At 38.9% G+C, this 17,712-nt stretch overlaps 1 non-coding gene across 1 annotated transcript; it reads right to left on the reverse strand.

Annotated features, from left to right (window-relative positions):
• Window positions 1-16,544: 16,544 nt before the first annotated feature.
• Window positions 16,545-16,626, reverse strand: MIR217 (microRNA mir-217). The gene has a single exon (NR_049438.1). It is a non-coding gene; the product is annotated as a microRNA mir-217 (primary transcript).
• Between the last annotated feature and the right edge of the window lie 1,086 nt (window positions 16,627-17,712).

Below are 17,712 nucleotides of genomic sequence, written 5' to 3' on the forward strand. Positions count from 1 at the left end.
CAAACCAGGACAGAATAAAAAATCACACACAACAGTTTCTTTGGAAAGCCCTTTTCACCTCCACATGCTCTGCTGAAAACAGCTTTTGTTTTTGGTAGATGGAATAAAAGAGTATGGGAAGTTTACTTAAAAGAATATCTGCTATTATAAATCACATAAAGTCTTTCCCAATTAGGGCTTAAGTCACATCCATCTACAACTCTGAAGTAGAAAAACATGAACATCTTTCTGCTGGCTAATGATATGTTTTTAAAGGATTTCAATTCCTCTTCCATATGAGAAGTTTGAACATCTACAGTTCATGCTAATCCTTGCCTCATTGACTCAAATGTGTTAGGAGTCAGTGAAATTACAAAAACCACAAACTAAATGATTAATAGTTTTGTTTTCAAGAATCAAGTGGAAAACAAACAGGTCAATAGAACTATAGTTCCCACTCCGTCCCTTGATCACTTTGATCTCTCATTAGAGCGAGGAGACTGTCAGATTTGCTGCACCATCACACTGCTGCTTTTCTTCACTCTAACCAGATGGAATGCCAAGGCTATGAAGGCCGCACTGTCCCACCCCAGGGGTCAGGCAGCCTCACAGATGGGCCTTTGGAGCTAATCCAGATGCAGAGCAACACTGAGCCCATCCATCCAGGGTCAAGCATCCATGTCTGAATGAATGTCCCGCAAGTGCTCTTTAATAGGCTTAATCTGGCAAGTTACTAAACCTTGCTCCATCTCAATTCCCTCACCTGTGAAACAGGAATAATCTGAAAATGAACTTCACAGGTTTGTGATGATTAAATGAGCTTTACTACATGTAAAACACAACAGTGACTAGCAATGCTCATTAATATTTTTAATATAATAATGTCTTTTAGAGGTAAAAAGACATTCTATTGATCATAGATGTAGGTGAATGAATTTTTATTGGAAATAACTTCTTTCAAAATGCTCTGACTTTGCAAATGATTTGAAAAAGTCTTTGGTGTGAGATTTGTGTGTGTGTGTGTGTGTGTGAGATTAAGCACCTTTATTCACCACTCTCTGAAAAATAGCTATTTCTATTATAGTCAGACTTTTGTCTCTTTCTGCAAATTATCCAGACTTTCAAAATGATCTTGTTCCTTGGAGGGAAAAATGGTATAACTATAGAGCAACTCTATGTGGATAAAGCAGTGGTTGAATTAAACACGACTTTTAAAAATCAATGAAGGGGGGTGGTAAGCTTCACTTTTTAAAGAAGTGACTTTGTTCTATACTGTTTCCCTATACTAGATTTTTTCTCATTTTCACTAAATGGAGTACAAAATTGTCAGGCCAAAACAAAAATTTCACAAAGCTTGGTTTCCTAGTTCATAACACAAGGTATTCTTTTATTGGTAGAATGCATCATTGTCAATTCTCAGGGGCTGTCCTTCAGACATTTTCCTATATCACATTATTGTAGGTGGGAGAACTGACTAGCATTATAGTGACAAAGCAGAATTCAGAATTACACTTTATAGTCACACTTCACTTAAAATATGTTCCATCTTCAAAATCTTCCTTTGGTAATGCTGGGATGAGGCAGTATAGTTTAGCAAAAGGCCACAGGCTTTGTCACCAAATAGACTTGTATTTGAATCTCAGATATACCACTTAGTATTGGGTTTTGAATGTATTAACTATTCTAATAAATTTATGGAACAAATGGTTTTCAAACTTCAACATTTCCCAGAATCACCTAGAAGGCACGTTAAAACATACACTGTGGACACCACCCCTAGAGTTTCTGGTTCAGTAGGCTTGCTGTTTGGCCTAGGAAGTTGCATTTCTATTTTGTTGCCACATAAATATGGCAATGATGCTGGTCTGAGGACTATACTTTTAGAACCACTAGGATACTTTATGTGTAATAAGTTAGGTTCAGAAGGTTCCAGTTGGGCCAGAGTTTTCATATCTATAAATGGGAAGAATATTGACTTGCAAGATTTTCTGTGAATATTAGAGATATTGTATAGATTCACCCAGCCTTTAATGGGCAGTCAGTAAGTAGAAGATATTCTCTAGAGTCAGACAGCTCTGGATTCAAGTTCAAGGGTTGACTGCTGACTGAATGATCCATTGTAAACTCTATAGCCTCTCAAAACATCATTTATTTGTAAAGTGGATGGTATGGTCTCAATTGTATTCCCCCCAAATCCATATGTTGAAGCCCTAACCCCAATGTGATGGTATTTGGAGATAGGGTTTTGGGGAGTTAAGTAGACTTTGGTGAAGTCATGAGGATGGCGGGGGGGGGGGGCTCGTGATGGGATTAGTCTTCTTATAAGAGACTAGAGAGCTTGCTTCCTTTCTCTCTTTCTCTACCATGTGAGTACATGGCAAGGAGGTATCCATCTACAAACCAGAAAGAGAGCCCTCATCAAGACTCTAAATAGCTGGCACCTTGATCTTGTTCTTCGCCAGAGCTGTGAGAAGTTCCTGTTATTTAAGCCTATATATTTTGTCATAGCAGCCTAACTTAATGCAGTGGACATAATCCCTACCCTGTAAATTGTGTGTGTGTGTGTGTGTGTGTGTGTGTGTGTGTGTGTATGACTTGGAACAGTGCTGGCTACCTGTAAAAGGAGGCAGATAGTAAGTATTAATGGTATTATTTAATAATTGCAGTCATCATTATGTCCTTGCTTCCAATCCCTTTGCAGGATTTATCCTCATGTTAACTTTGCTAAGAACTCCTCAAATCTGATGGTAAACTGATTGATTGCAGGGCATGTGGATGAGATGAAAAGTGTTGAGGGCTAATTCACATCATTGCCTTTCAACTTTGTTGCTACAGATTAATTTCTGTTCCAGCATCTCATCTTTGGACCAGCACATATTTATATAAGAACAACAATGCTATCAACCTTGTTTCTGGGTTCAGCCTATCCATGAGAATAAGGCCTCTCACGTGGCTTATTTTCTGGTGACGATCCTTTTGTCAGAGCACAGTTGTCTCCTGGGTGGTATCTTGCACATGTGTTTTCCATTAAAGTAGCAGCTAAAGAGTGGCAGCTGTGAATCTTTTCTGGCTGGAGCTCATGTTCCGTTTTCTTCTTTTGTAATTAGCCTAGGGTGGAAGTTTTTAGAGGAAGGGAGGGGGAGGCTTCTTTGTGAATTGAAAATTGGACTTCATGCATATGACATTGGTTTAAATTGCTCAAACTTAACTGTGATGAAAACTTTCCCTGGTTCTCCCTCTCTCATTAAAATTTCCTCATTTATAAGTAGATTCCTCAGGCTTTACATTTCTACAATTTTCAAGCATCTAACTTTATTTAAAACATCATATTAAAGTATTAGAAACTTGATTGAAGCTTTAAAAGTGAAAAGAAAAAAAAAGAAGCCAAACGCTTTTGATTTTGGGGGATAATATTTTATCATGGTGAATAATGTTGGAATCACTTAGACATGAATGAACAAGCTATCAGGGGGTCACTTTTAATAGCTTTTTATTATTTTACTTATAAAGAAGGCATTGTGTACCGCCACTCTGGAAAAAGTTGGGCAGTTTCTTATAACATCAAACATACATATACCATGTGACCCAGTAATTACACCCTTAGGTATTTATCCAAGAGAAGTGAAAGCTTATGTTCACAACAAACCTTGTACTTAGATGCTTCATGCAGTTTTAGTCATAAGTGCCCCAAACTGAGAGTAACTCAACTTCAGTGGGTGAATAAACAAACTGATACATTCGTATAGTGGAATACTACTCAGTAGTGAAAAGGAGCAAATTATTAAGACAAGGAACAATTTAGATGAATCTCAAAGGCATTTTGGGTGAGTGACAAGTTACATGAAAAAAAAAGTTACATGAAAAAAAATTATATGATATTTTTTAAAAGATGAAACCATAGTGGTAGAGAACAGATCAGTGGTTTGCCAGTACTAATTTATAAATTAGCACCAGAGAATTTGGGGGTGATAGAATTGTTCTATACCCTGCACAGCAGTGGGTGGTTCCATGTCTCTATACATGTAGTAAAATTAATAGAAATATACATCAAAATATGTCAACTTTACTGTGCTAATTAAAAAGAAAAAAGATTGGTGGAGGGAGATAATATGCCTCTTTCAGGAATATAAGTGATTGTCCCAGTATGGCATACAGTGAAGTATTTAAGTGTGTGTTGAGTCAAATCTATTATAGAATATCTGTACATGTAGGAAATGTCACAAAAGGATTTATTTATTTATTTATTTAGAACATGAGGAGGGGCAGGGGCAGGGGGAGAGGGAGAGAGAATCTTAAGCAGGCTCTGTACTCAGTGCTAGAGCCCAACACAGGGCTTGATCTCACAACCCTGAGATAATGACCTGAGCCAAAATCAAGAGTCAGATGCCTAACTGACTGAGCCACTCAGGTGCCCTACAAAGAGATTTATTTTTGATTATTATGCATAATGGAGAAGGAATGGGTTCATGTATAACAACTAAAAATCCTAAGAGAATATAATGAGTTAACAATACTCATAAATTGCTTTTTGAAATCTCCAATCTTCACCAATTATTAATTTTCTGATCTACATTGCATTTTCAAAAATGAATTGCATCTGGATTCTGAGATGCTTGAGATGGGAAGTAGTTGGGTCAAAAGTGGGAGTTCACTTTCTTTTATACTGTACATCAGCTATTCATATCCTACCATCTGAAACTAATTTGTTTTGTGTGATTTATTCCATAAAGTTGCTGGAATAAACAATGCATGCACAGCTCCTCAGATGTGTATTCAGCAGGGACTTGCTTGCCTGTGTATGATTTTCAGCTTTCTCAGAGCTTTCAGAAATACCATCCAGCACATGGGATGTCATGCGGGTTCTCGGAGGGACTATGATTTATAAACTTGGGTACTTTCGTGTATGTGTGTTTTTTTAAATCTGTGATTGATGCGATATGGGCCATGGTCCCCATTCCCAAATTGTTCCTAAGTCCAGTTCAGTGAGTTAATAATGGAGAACAGACACGTCTGCTCTATGTCTCTGGTCCAAATAAGCAGAACAGGATTGGGATTGTTTAGTCAAATGGATGAGAAGTTACAGCATTGTGGTCTGTCACTTGCCTCCTAAGGAAATGAAAGGTACCTCAGATGGTGCATTTTCCATGGTGGCAGTTACTTGCTGGGTGTGGCCTGACTTCTGTGAAGTGTATGCAAAAGCATTTCACAAAGTTTCTCAAACCCTTCCACCTCCCATTCTTGCTGCCAGGAGCTTTGCTAAGTGATGGTATAATATAGAGGAATAAGACATAGTCCTTCACATGGACTTCACATATGTCTTCACAGTCCTTATAATGCAAGTGGGTCCTTATCACACTACATGTTCCAAACTACATTTTTCCTCTTTTAAAGAGAGGCTATGCTAGAGCAGCCAATATGGGTCACATCTAGTACTCTTTCTCCCCCAAATCCATGTTTTTGTTTTGTCTCCATAATCCAAGCATTGCTTAAATATTTCCCTTCTGATTCCATATGCCATCATTATCACTTTAAGATAGAGAGTACAAGTAATCACAGAATGTCTTAATGTTCTTGTCAGTTCTAGAAATAAACTTTTGAGTTTCTCCTTTAGTGAAAGGATTCCTTCTTCAGGAATCTTCTGGCTTACACTTGAACTTTGGCATGCAGTTCTCTCTTGCCTTATGTTCTTAGAGGCCATCAGCCCTTAAGGTATTCAAAAGTATTTTTGGGGAAAAAAAGTATTTTTGGAGTATCTTCTATATAGCACTGTTCTAGGTATTGAAGAAATAAGACAAAGTCATAGGCTTCTAGGATTGAAGAATAAATAGAATCAATAAGGAGATAAAAATAATTTCAGAGTGTGTGAAATGCTAGGAAGGAAATAAAACATACCATAGAGTGAGTATGTGTATAAAGGTGGGGAGAATACATTACTTTAGAAAACAGATGGTCATGGAAAACCTCTTTGAAGGGGTCACATTTGAGCTGAGTCTGGAAATAAGAAGCTAGTTATGTAAAGATTGAAAAAAGAACATTCTAGAGCAGGTTGTTTAATCTGTTGGGCACTACACTCTTCATGTTTGAGATATGGGGATGGAAATTGCCTCTCTTACTATTTTACTTAATATTCCACTTAGGGAATTGTTTCTTCTTCTTAAAGCCTTGAGCTGGGTGGGTTTGGAGATCCTAGTAACCAAGAGAGCATCCACTTCCTCATATTCACTTCACCAAGGAACTAAAGTCATAATCTGGTGAAATTGGAAGTTGTTGCAGTTCCTGCTTCTGTAGATGGTCATAGGCCTATGTTGATAATCATAACAGCAATACTATTCCTTACCCTCTTCTAGAACATTGGCTAACCAGAAATTTTTACCAGATGAGGTGAATCAAATGTTTGTGCCTGCAGGACACAAGTCCTTGGTGGTCTTGTCTTTATTGGGTCACCACTATTTCCATTCACCAGTATTTCTGTGCTCAGGAGTACTATGGGGTGTTCCAATGGATCTCCTGGGTTCCAGACATAGTCTTTCTTGCCCTTGTTGTCTAGCAGTAACCCAATTTCCCCTTGGTAATTGGGGCCAATCACCTTGGACAGTACAAGGATGTGCATGTTGGCTTAGTGGTTTAAAAAGCCCCAAGGAAGCTCAGTTTAACATAACTATGTGTGAACATTCGTTGTTTCCTTTCCTTCCCTTTTTCTGCTAATTCATTTGAAGAGCATTGGTGGTGACTAACTTTACAATTTAGGTTTGAGGTAGGTATAACTGAATTAATATTATACCCAGCATCAATAAAATGATTATAGGAGGGATCCCTGGGTGGCGCAGTGGTTTAGCGCCTGCCTTTGGCCCAGGGTGCGATCCTGGAGACCTGGGATTGAATCCCACGTCAGGCTCCCGGTGCATGGAGCCTGCTTCTCCCTCTGCCTATGTCTCTGCCTCTCTCTCTCTCTCTCTCTCTCTCTCTCTGTGACTATCATAAATAAATAAAAATTAAAAAAAATGATTATAGGACCAATTGTGCCAACTATGTTACGTACTTGGCTTTTTCATACAGATAAAGGACAGGAGATGATGTTGAGGAACAAAAGTGATGAATTGTACTGGAAATTTTGCATTTACCTTTCCATATATACTTTCTACTCTTTCTGTATGCCAGTAGGCTCACCTCTCAGACTCTATTATCTGGGCTCCTTTGCCTTTTGGCGTTCAGGTGAGTGTACCCAACAGGAAACACTAGATGGAGCTCAAAAGGCAGGAGGAGGAAAGAAGTTAGACTATTTTTTCCTGTACTCCCACACCCAACCAGGCTATGATTTGATAGTGGCTTCTCTGTCAGTGGCTCCTTTCTTAGGGCTCCAATTCTGGTGACCACTTACTCTACTTTTGTCCCTTCAGGACTAGGTGAGGTATTGGCTTTCCGCTATTGCTACGGTTAAAAGTCCTTGAGTCCTTCAAAGTCTCTGGGCTCTTTAACCCTCACTAGGGTTTTTGTGAAGTCCCTTCAATTACTCTTTAAGGTTCCTGCTGGGATCTTGACTCCTAAATATAGGGAGCAAATTGTGTGACATAAAATTGGGAAGGGTAGACATTATTGCAAAATTATCACCACAATAAGCCTAAGTCATGCCCCTTTCCTTTTTTAAAGAATTACTCCACCTATCCAGGGAGAGAATGTTGAGAAATACACATACACAGAGCAATCATAATAAAGTAATAATCGAATAATTGTTATACTAATGGCTAACATTTGAGTGCTTATTTTATATCACACACTGTCTTAAGCATTTAAATGCATATTCTTCTCTCATCTTTATAACCTCCTCATGAGGCTATTATTTCCATTTTGCAGATGGGGAAACTGAGGCACAAGAAGTCAAGCCATTTGGCAAATACCACTAAATAAGTAGTGGAGTATTCTGATTCTTCACTCTTAACCATTAAGCATTGTCTCCCTGGGAATAGAAATGGGGATCTAGAGGAGGCTTTTGCAGAAGTATAGGAGAGTGGGGAACCTGGACTATAATGGAAGAAGTGGTGATGATGAGGGTTGTCAGATATGGTCTATATTTGGGATGAGCTGGAGGGAATAGAAAGGAATCAAGGTGAATCCCAACATCATGACTTGAACAACTAGATAGATGTCAGTGCCTTTGCTGAGATGGTGAAGATGGACAAAATGGCAAACTTGTGAGTTCAAAACATAATTTATGTTCTGGTCATGTTAAAGTTGTCCATTCAGATAAGGATGCCAACTACATTAGGGTTCTCCAGAAAAACAGAACCCAAAAAATCTATCAATCTATCTACTTATCTATCCATAGAGAGAGATTTTTTAAACACTTTTTTTTTGTATTATTCATGAGAGACACAGGGAGAGGCAGAGACAGAGACAGAGGGAGAAGTACTTGATCCCAGGACCCCAGAATCATGCCCTGAGCTGAAGGCAGACACTCCACTACTGAGCCATCCAGCTGTCCCCAAAGAGAGATTTTTATAAAGAATTGGCTCACACAATTATGAAGACTGAGAAGTCCTTAGATCTGCAGTTGGCGAGCTAAGGATCCAGAAGAACCAATGGTGGAAGTTCCAGTATGAGGGCAGAAAAAGACTGATGTCCCAACTCAAGGTAGTTAGGTAAGAAGAGTTACCTCTTACGTTTGAGAAGGTTAGCTTCTTTTTTCTATTCAGGCCTTCAGTTGATTGGATGAGGGCTACTCACTTTAGGGAGGGTAACCTGCTTTACTCAGTCTCCTGCTTCAAGTGTTTATCTCATCCAAAAATATCCTCGCAAACACACCCAGAATAATGTTTGACCAAATATGTAGGCACTCTGTAGCCCAGTCAAGTTGACACAAAGAACTCTCACAGTCCACGTTTTGTCAATCTGGCTACCCATGAGCATCTCCTTAATGCACATTTAATCTCCAAATAAATATAATAACAATATTATTATTCCACCTAACATGATAGACCTATCCTGCATATAACCCAAAATGCACAAACCCATTGCACGTAAGTAAAGTTTACTTGAGTAAAGTTTACTCTTCTTGATATCCTGTAACTTATGTACTATGATGTAAAATTAGCAATAGTTCTTATGTTACATGATAAGTAAACAAAAGAGAAAACAAAGATATTTGCCATATATAATATATATACACACATTTATATATTATATATATAAATGTATATATAATATATGACACATATATATAAATGTACATATAAAAATACAAATAGACAAATATATTCATAAGAAAATAAGGAGGAAATACTCATGACAATTGCAGTGTTCATTGCTGTAACTAATTATGTGGTTAAGCTCATATGTAGCGCTACTTTCTACTACCCATTCTGTATTTTCTGCCATCAGGAAGCACCTGAGCTAGTCATGGTTCTTTACCTAGTGTATGACTCAAACCTTCATACCTAAAGAGTCTGAGCCATTGGTAGTCTTGCTTAGGTTGCATTATTGTAGTTTTCCATTACACACTAAGAGATCTCCTGTATTCCAGACATATTTTCCTTTCCTTCATTATGGAGTAGCAGCCTAATTTCTCCTTAATAGGATCAATCACCCCAACCAGCCTAGTAATTCTCTTCTTTGCCTGTGATTCAGAGGCATGAGGAATTCAAAGTGGCTGGGCAACAGTCTTCACTTCCAGTTCAATGGAATCATTGTTGTGTCTCTTGGTGGAAGCATTCCTCCCTTCGGAACAAAGACATCTAGGCCAGCAGAGCATAAGGTCATGGGAACAGGAAACAAAAGTTTTGCTAGTGAGTTGCTAGGGGTGATAGTGAGTGGTACCACTCCCATTTCCACCCCTTGATTCCTGGACCCATGAATCCTGACTATGGGAGAAACAACACCATATATGGATGCTGATTTAGAGTGTATACAGCCTTCTGGAGAATCTTGCCCCAATCCTACACAGTATTATTACCAGCTGATGTTGTAACTGAGTCTTCAGAAGGTTATTGCACCATTCTTTCAGGAAAACTTCTTTGGGATGGTGGGGAACACAGTAAGACCACTTAATTCCATGAGCATGCATCCATTGCTATACTTCTTTTTCTTAGAAATGAATCCCTTGCTCAGAAAAAATGCTGTGTGGCTTAGCATGATGATAGATAAAGCATTCTATAGGTCCACACAGATGGTGGTTTTGGCAGAAGCATTGCATGCAGGGAAGGCAGGCAAATCTATACCCAGAGTAATTGTCTATTCCAGTAATAACAAAATGCAGCTCCTTTCACGATGGAAATAACCCAATGTAATCAATGTGTCACCAGGTGCTAGCTGATCACCCTAGGGAATGGTGCCATACTGAGAATTCAGTAGTGACCTGCTGGCAGATAGGGTATTTAGTAGTAGTGATGAATGGAAATCCATGTTGCTTAGCCCATGCAAATCCTCCATTCTTAATACCATGGCTAAGCTACTTTGTTTATGAGCCTGTTGCCTGATAACAAGGGTGGCTGGAGAAAGATGTTGACTGGTACCTACAGAATGGGTATCTAATCCACTTGATTATTCAAATCCCCCTCTGTCGAGGTCACCCTTTGGTGAATACTCACATGAAACACAAATATCTTCATGATTTTTTAGCCCATTCAGAGAGGTCTATTCCTATACCTCTCCCCCAAATTTCCCTGCCACCAGTTTTCTAATCATGTTCCTTCCAAATCCTTGATCATTCAGCCAAATCATTGGCCACAGCCAATGAATCAATATATATTTATACTTATGGCCATTTCTTTCTCCAAGCAAAGTAAACAATCAGCTAAACTACTTGAACTTCTGCCCACTGGGAGGGTTACCTTTCATTGCTCTCCTCTGAGCTGTCCCAGAAAGAGACTGTAGTGCTGAAGTAGTCCACTTGTGGGTGATGCCTGCCTATCATGCAGAAGAACAATCTGTAAACCAGACTTGAGTTTTTTCTTCCTCTGTTAACTGGTTAGAGGGAACTCCCCATGAGGCCATAGGTGCAGGCTGGGAGAAAAAGGCCAGTGTAGCAGAAGAGGGACCATGGGCATTTGGGCCACTTTATATAATTTACTTTTGTCTTTAGGGCCTGCTTAGGTTAGATGGCAGATCTACCCCTTCCATTTGATAATGGAGTACTACCGTGTATGCCCAACTTTATGGCTTGCTGGATCAGATTAATGCTCAATTTTTTTTTTTTTCCCAGCATCTCAGATCACCTGTTACCTTAGCGGCCCATGGTAAAGCATTCAGTCTCTACTAACACTCAGTAGCAGGCCAAGATATATTACTTAACGGAAAATAGTTATTTAGGGGAGTTGGTAGGGCTTTGAACCAAAATCCTAAGGGCCTGCACTGGACTCACCTATAGGGATATGCTGAAGGCTCCAAACAACATACTTTCTGTCACTAATACTGAGCACCATTGGATTTGTGGACCATCTGGCCCAAGTGGAAGAGCAGCTTGCACAGCAGCCTTGTCCTATTGCAGAGCCTTCTCTTGTTCTGGTCCCTACTCAAAATGAGCCACTTTTTCAATTACTCAGTAAGGTAAAAAGAGGAATATATTGCTTCCAAAATCCAAAGAGGCCCACTAGGCATTGTGCCTCTGCATTAGTTGTAGGGGGGCCCCAGATACAACAACTTATTCTTCACCTTAGAAGAGCTTTCTTGACATGCTCCATACCAGTGAATTCCTAGAAATTTCACTGAGGTAAAAAGCCCTTGAATTTTTTTCAGATTTTCTACCTCTGGCAAGCAAATGTCTTACCATTAGGTCTAGAGTACTTGCTACTTATTTACTAGGTTCAATCAGCATAATGTCATCAATGTAATAGGTATGATATCTTTTGGAGGTAAAGGGGATCAAAATCTCTGTGAACTAAATTATATCATAGGGCTGAACAATTGACATATCTCTGAGATAGGACAGTGAAGCAAATTGTTTCTTGTAGTCCCCATTGACAGGTATGGAGAAAAAAATCATTTGCTATATCAATAGCTGCATACTAGGTACCAAGGAATATATTAATTTGCTTGAGCAATGAAACCACATCTGGTAGTACTTGATTAAGCTTACAATAATCCAGTCATTCTTCTAGATCTATCTATCCTTTGCAAAAGCCAAATGGGCAGAATGAATGGGGATGTGGTGGGAATCACAACTCTTGGCTTCTGTTAGGTCCTTCATGAAGGTACTAATCTCTGCAAGTCCTCCAGGTGTGAGGCATCGCTTTTGGTTCACTATTTTTCCTGGTAGATATGGCTTGCTTGCTTGCTTGTTCTTTCTTTCTTCCTCCAGGTGTGAGGTATTGCTTTTGGTCCACTGCTTTTCCTGGTAGATATGGCTTCCTTCCTTCCTTCCTTCCTTCCTTCCTTCCTTCCTTCCTTCCTTCCTTCCTTCCTTCCTTCCTTCCCTCCCTCCCTCCCTCCCTCCCTCCCTCCCTCCCTCCCTCCTTCCTTCCTTCCTTCCTTCCTTCCTTCCTTCCTTCCTTCCTTCCTTCCTTATTTCAGAGTGGCAGAAGGAGAGGTAGACTCTTAAGGAGGATCTAGGCCCAGCATTGAGCCAGATATGGGGCTTGATCCCACAACCCCGAGATAATGACCTGAGGTGAAATCAAGAGTGAGATGCTTAACATACTCAGCCACCCAGGGTCCCTAGGTAGATATAATTCTAATGGCTTCTACATAACCTTTCCTACCATAGTAGGCAATTATGGTCAGGTTATCAATGTGAGAATTCTGCTGGTTTCTGAGTATATATGTTCCAATTTTGTGTTCTAAAAAATGGGAAATAACCACAGGATGGGTCCAGGTACCCGTTGGGCCAACTGAGAGATAGACCTGAGCTAAAATTCCATCAAAGACCTGACCTAGGGATCCCTGGGTGGCTCAGCGGTTGAGTGCCTCCCTTTGGCCCAGGGCGTGATCCTGGAGTCCCGGGATCGAGTCCCACTTTGGCCTCCCAGTATGGAGCCTGCTTCTCCTTCTGCCTGTGTCTCTGCCTCTCTCTCTCTCTCTCTTTCTCGTCTATCATGAATAAATAAATAAAATCTTAAAAAAAAAAAAAAAAAGACCTGACCTACATAAACTCAGACTCTGATTTGTGGACCACAGTAACATTTTGGTTCTCATGGAATTAGTATCAGTTTAGAGCAGTGTTCATATTCCCTAAAGGTCTAATTATTTCCTTTCCCTAGTGCATAATTACCTTGTTAAAAGTCTGTAGGTCCCTTTGGAAATGGGACCTACTGGGAGAAAGATAAACAGTATAAAATTTTGACAGTGTACTGGGGTCCTTCTTCAAGGGGACCGAGCCTCCCTTCACTCAAGGAGTTCTGGGTCTGTAAACTGGCTCAAGTCTAGGAATTGATTGAGGGTGGTTAATTTTATGATTCAGTTTAGTCTTTTGTTCACTTGACCTAGAACTTTTCTGTTTATACAGATAAGTAAGAATTTAGTAGGCTTCCTATTTTATTTCTAGGAATACCATGATTGACTAGCCAATGCCATAGTCATGAGTTAGACTATTCCTATGGCCCCTTTGAATATGCTGTCCCTTATGGGAACCATGCCCACCTTGCCTTTGGTGGTTGAGTGCTGCTACCACCCAGGATCCAATTATTCTCCTCATATTTAGGTTCCCCCAATGCAATGGCCTCTGTTCCCACTATAAGTTCTGACTTACTGAGAAGAGCTCTTCAGGGGTCTAGGGTTCTCTCATGAATTTATATGTCTTCTGGACCCTCCCAGCGTAGTTGAGCAGGTCCTAAATGACAAATCCATTCTAACACTCCAATCTCCCTAAGTTTTTGAATCCTTCATTTACATTTAACCAAGGTAGAGTCTGACATTTCTAACTCACTCATTCTAACTCACTCACTTATTTCTAATTCACTCCTTTTGGTCCATGTTTTAGCTAACCAATCAAACTGTTAGGGCCCTTTCTAACTCTCCATTCTTCAATATTAAATTCAAAATCTCTACTTAGTGAGCTCATATCAATAAATTTGGCCTGATTCAACTTTATGTTCCTTCCAAAATTATTTCACACTCATATTATCCATTCCCACACCTATTCTCTGAATTTCTATCTATATAAGTTAGAGAACTCAAGTAGTTTTTCTGGATTATAGACATATCCTCATGGGACACATTGTACCTCACCTTTAAGGGCATGCTGGGGTGAGGGTGAGGGTCTCTTGTGGAGACTCCACATCATCTTACAAGGAAACTACTGCAGTAGAGACCATTAGTTTTCTCAGGAAGTGCAGGGTTAATCCCATCAAGTTGGAGGAAGTGAGGAGGAGGTGGAGAGGCCACTTTCACCACAAACACCTCACAATTTATAAGTTCAATGTCCCCAGCTTTGTCAGGAACTTCCCATCTGTCCCCATTCCAAGTTTCAGGATCCCATTTCATCCAATGAATCCAATCCAGAGTTGGATATATTGGTCTGGAGCTTAGGGGAACAGTTAGAGCGAGAAATACAAATTTGCGATTCTTTTGCATGTGGATAGTATTTAAAGATATAGGACTGGATTCTAAAACCTCCCACCCTCCCGCACCGCAGGAATGACTGTAGATAAAGTCCTGAAGACCTAATTAGTAATCTTTCTAAAATTTCATATTTAGGTATACACTATTGTTCTGAAAAGAAGAATTAAAATGATGATTTCCAGTACAAAAGCCTCCTTTATTCAAATAAATACTAAAAGCCCACTATATGCCAGGAAATTTTCTAGATGCAAGGATATACAGTCCCAGCCTTCAAGCTACCTACATTGTGGTAAGAAAGTCAGAGAATGAAAAAAATCCCAAACAAAAAAATAAAAATACAACAACTGTCAGGTAGTGATAGGTACTATGAAGAAAAATCAAGCTGGGTAAGGGGATAGAAAGTGATGGAAGTAAGAGGTTCTACTTATTTTTTTCAAGTTTATTCATTTATTTAAGTACTCTCTACACCCAACATGGGGCTTGATCTCAACCTCAAAATTAAAAGTCATGTGCTCTTGTGACTGAACCTGCCAGACACCCCTGGAGGTGCTATTTTAAATATGGTAGTTGGGGAAGGCATTCTTGAAGAGACTTGAAGTGAGCTAATTATGTGAGCAGTGGGGAATGGAGTGGCCGGGTATTGTAAACAAGGGAAGAATGGAAAGAACTGGAAGAGAATCCAGGGGTCTGATTCTATAGAGTCTTGAGAGTGAGAGGGAAAGGGAGAAGGAAGGGGGAGGAGGGAGGCAAAGGGGAAACTAGAGAGGCAGGGAGGAAAGGAGAGGAAAAAAGATACAAAAAGCCAGGAGGGCCGGGGTCTTGCAGTTGGCAACTGTTAGAGAATTGAGATTCAGAGCTCCTGAGCAATTATGAGGAAACCAAAAACAAGAGAGGAGATTCCTAGAAGTGTTGCTAAAGCTTATGAATTGCTTTTCCTTTGATGTTCTTTGTCAGATATGACTGGAATTGGGGATTGCTTTTATAATTAGGATAATTAGCCTGTGTAGTACTCCACTGGGACTACACTGTATGGCCATATTTGGGTTGTTTTTAAATTTAATAAACATTAAATTTATGTCTCACATTACCTATAGAAAAGACTATTCAGAGAGCCTGCATAGTACCCTTTTCTCCCTTTGGGGATCATATTCAGCTGACTGTATGAAAAAATATATATATATAACGTAGAATATATGGCAAGTAACTTATTAAATTGCTTATGGAATTTATTTAACAAGTATGTACCCACAAAAGCTGTATTGTGGCTTATATACAATATTCTTCAATCCATGTTAAAACATGTCTATTTTAAGACTGTTATTCTTCTGGAGACTCTTGATTTCACACAGAATGTTACAAATTAATTTTTAGTCTGCTCCCTTCACTAGTATGTAAAACTAGTATCATTTTGCTCACTCCTATATCACAAATGCCCAGGATAGTAGCTTGCATACAACAGGTGTTCAGCAAATACTTGATAGTGAATTAGTAAGAGAAGTAAAATGAGCTAGCTTGTCAAATTGCTGGGACCCTTCAACTAGAAAGTGCTAGAAGTACAAATGACTTTCTGCTAGTTGAAAGTAGAATTTAATTAACAGGTTATCTTTTATAGTAATTGCTTTGTAGCATTTTTTCTTTTAATAACATTTATTTTAGTGGTAATAGTGGGAAATAATCCCTATTCGAATAGCAATGCTTATGTAAACCCCATAAGCCTTTAAGTTAAAAAAAAAAACAAAAAACAAAAAAAGCAAAGGTAAGAAAATCCAAAATTGTCTCTTAATTTTTTTCCCAAGTTATAAAAATAATCAGCAGCTTTAGGTTGTTTTGTTGAGTAAATATATTTAGCAAGGAAAGTACCAGTGTTAGTATAGGCACAAACATGAGACTAGATTGACTTCCTTGGCTTCAGTGATAAATCTGTAAAAGGGTAGGCTAACGATAGGTTTTTTAGCATTTTGGGATCATGTCTCTTAGAAACTTTTCTCTTCAGGGTTAAATTAAAAGTGCTTCTTTTGCTGTATAACCATAAACACATCACAGCACATCTAACATGAGGTGTTCACTGAGGCTTGTTTAGATGCTGAAGGCAATGCATTAGGAACTGATGGTGACCCATTCTTATCCAATCAGTTCCTGATGCAGTATCTGCGACATCAAAAACTCGTAGTAATTATATGAAATATTTATTTCCAAATGCAACAGCTGTGTTCTTTTTGTTCCCACATATAAAATTTGCAATTAAGTAAACCTTTTTAGCATGTGCGATAAAATCAATCCAGCGTCACACTAATGAATAATTTCCCCAGTAATTTCCACACTAATGAAACTGGAAAGTTCACTGATTGCTGTCTGTGTGTCTGTCTTCATTTATCTGAATACCAAGTAGACCTGAGTGTTAAGGTTTCACCATATTTTGAGAGACATTGGAAACCTGATATATATAAGATTCGTGTTATAATCATATTTTTCATAGTAAACCAGTGTGTAACTATATTTTAGAGAGTATATTTTAAAAATAGCTTTCCAAAAAAATAAAAAAATAAAAAAATAAAATAAAATAAAAATAAAAATAGCTTTCCTTGGGCAGCCCTGGTGGTGCAGCGGTTTAGCACCGCCTGCAGCCCAGGGTGTGATCCTGGAGACTCGAAATGGAGTCCCACGTCGGGCTCCCTGCATGGAGCCTGCTTCTCCCTCTGCCTGTATCTCTGCCTCTCTCTCTGTGTCTCTATGAATAAGTAAATAAAATCTTTTTTTAAAAAAATAGCTTTCCTTAAACTACTTGTTCCTGTTTTTTTAATGACAATTTTGAGAACGTTAAAATCCTAAGGTGGACGTGAATGAGACAAACTGGTGAGCATTTAATTTCAGATTCTCTGATTAGAATACATTGTATGTACATATTCAAGGTAGGCTGATCACGTCTTTAAGTTGTTCTAGAATTCTAGCTCGCTGAAATGATAGAATGAGCAGATATGAGAGGCACAGGACACCAGGAAGAACATAGTGGTCAGATACAGAGCTCCAAGAATATTACTGGTTTCCTACCATATTGATCATTTTGTATATCAGTTTTTTACGATCTTTTCAGAAAATTCTAATTAGTCCTCTAAAAACTCCCCCAAATATAATGAATGAAGGGCTCTAGTATTATTTAGAAAATCTATCTTTCTATCCAATGGAACTTTTGGTTTACATGGACTATCTTGGACATAAAGGGTAGGAAATAACTGGATAGGGGATTTG

This window comes from Canis lupus, chromosome 10 (genome assembly GCF_011100685.1).
Source record: "Canis lupus familiaris isolate Mischka breed German Shepherd chromosome 10, alternate assembly UU_Cfam_GSD_1.0, whole genome shotgun sequence".
Lineage (NCBI taxonomy): Eukaryota > Metazoa > Chordata > Mammalia > Carnivora > Canidae > Canis > Canis lupus.